Source organism: Pavona decussata, unplaced genomic scaffold (assembly GCF_977016875.1).
Source record: "Pavona decussata unplaced genomic scaffold, jaPavDecu1.1 SCAFFOLD_3243, whole genome shotgun sequence".
NCBI classification, from domain to species: Eukaryota; Metazoa; Cnidaria; class Anthozoa; order Scleractinia; family Agariciidae; genus Pavona; species Pavona decussata.
Window position 1 is genome coordinate 10,001 of NW_028146355.1, and position 2,057 is coordinate 12,057.

The 2,057-nt window shown below is 44.4% G+C and overlaps 1 non-coding gene across 1 annotated transcript in view; it reads right to left on the reverse strand.

The window, feature by feature from the left end:
• LOC146446749 (small subunit ribosomal RNA) overlaps positions 1-191 on the reverse strand; it is a 1,800-nt gene extending 1,609 nt beyond the window's left edge. Inside the window, exon 1 of the ribosomal RNA XR_014862431.1 lies at positions 1-191. This exon is cut by the window's left edge and continues 1,609 nt beyond it. This is a non-coding gene — a ribosomal RNA (small subunit ribosomal RNA).
• Positions 192-2,057: the final 1,866 nt, after the last annotated feature.

A 2,057-nucleotide genomic window follows, 5' to 3' on the forward strand; every position in this document is an offset into this window, starting at 1 on the left:
AGAAGTCGGGACTTTTCGCATGTATTAGCTCTAGAATTACTACGGTTATCCAAGTAGTAATGGTACAATCAAATAAACGATAACTGATTTAATGAGCCATTCGCAGTTTCACAGTACAAGTGCTTATACTTAGACATGCATGGCTTAATCTTTGAGACAAGCATATGACTACTGGCAGGATCAACCAGGTAACTATCCACCGCAGGGAACAGAAGTTCCTTGCTAAGCGGCCCCCCTCCGCAGAGGGAGAGCAAGCTTTCTTAGATTTTGCCTCCACGGGGGGAACCCATGAGCCAAACGGACCACACGGTCCCTCGGTCAAGGGAAACCCCGTCTTGTTTGCCACGTCTTTCTCACAACTGGACCCGTGCACAGTTCAGGCATACCTGTCAGACTCGCCAAGCGAGCTGAAGGAAGGCAAGAAAAGTGCTTCTGCGAAGGAAAATATCCTCCTGCTCTTTTGTCTCTATCATTAGCCAAAGGCTAGCGTACACAACTTCCATCTACACTCTGCCTGCCACTACAGTGACAATGCTTTCGGGCATCATCTTTTCCCTCCTTCGAAAGGAAAGCTACAAGCCCAACTTTCCTTGCCCGTTAGTCAATTCTGCCCTCTATTTCTCCGCCTTGCCGCCGTGGAACATAAGGGACAGGGTTTACTAGCCAGCTCCTCTCGGAACCTTTGCGACCAACCTGCCCACACTATAACCCCCAAACGCTAATAAGGAGACTGCATGATATGGTAGACAGAAAATAAAAACGCGAAAAAAATGAAATTTTGAAAATCGAACCCACAACCAGCCAAATCGTTTGTAAGTCATGCCAAATGACTGGTGACATCTTAAAAACCCATTGAAGCCACAACATCCCATAATTTCACGCTTTTAAAGATTTGTCACTATACGCACTGTAAGTACCTCACTAATTCTCACCTCAGATTTTACGGGAACATGTTCAAATTTTAACACGCCTCTCAGCACGACCAATTACATTAAAATTCATCGCAAAAGTCAGAATTCTCCAATTTTTGAAAAATTCACTATATTCACTGTAAGTACCTCGCTAGACAGTGGAGACCTCAGATTTTACGGGAACATGATCAACTTTCGACACACCTCTCAGCACGAGCAGTTACATAGAAATCCATCAGGAAAGTCGTGCTGTGAAGAGGTCTTTCGACTAAGAAAAATGGTGGTGTGAGGAGGAGTCACCTAAATCAGAGAAAAATACTCTTATAGGAGACTGCTACGAAAGACATTTCTGAGTCCACTGGCCCTAGTCCCCTAATAAGTGTATTTCTGTTTGTTTTAAGAAGGTCCTCCTGACATCACCAATCTTCTGTCTTCAATCCTAACCCCAACGTTAACCCTAACGCTAACCCTAACCCTACCTCCCTCAGGGGCAGTTCTATGGTTATGATCCCACGGTAGGCAGAAAAACTATCCCAATCTAGGTTTTCTTGTATGCTGACTCCATTTTAAATGCTTTTACTTGAGTCTGACAAAGGCAAAGCCAAATACTCACCCCTATATGGACGGGGAAGCAAAGTGCGGATTTTGGTAGGTCGGCATTTTCAATCAGGAATGTTGCCATTCGAAAGAGCGTCCAAAAAAACTTGGTTGGGACACATTTATTTTAGAAATTAGCGACCTAACCAGAAGTGCACTTTTTGGTGGGCCTACCCTACCCCCCTCAGGAGCAGTTCTATGGTTATAATACCACGGAAGGCACAAAACCTATCCCAAACTAGGTTTTCTTGTATGCTGATTCCATTTTCAATGTGTTTCCTTGACTCTGACGAAAGCAAAGCCAAATACTCACCCCTATATGGACGGGGAAGCAAAGTGCGGATTTTGGTAGGTCGGCATTTTCAATCAGGAATGTTGCCATTCGAAAGAGCGTCCAAAAAAACTTGGTTGGGACACATTTATTTTAGAAATTAGCGACCTAACCAGAAGTGCACTTTTTGGTGGGCCTACCCTACCCCCCTCAGGAGCAGTTCTATGGTTATAATACCACGGAAGGCACAAAACCTATCCCAAACTAGGTTTTCTTGT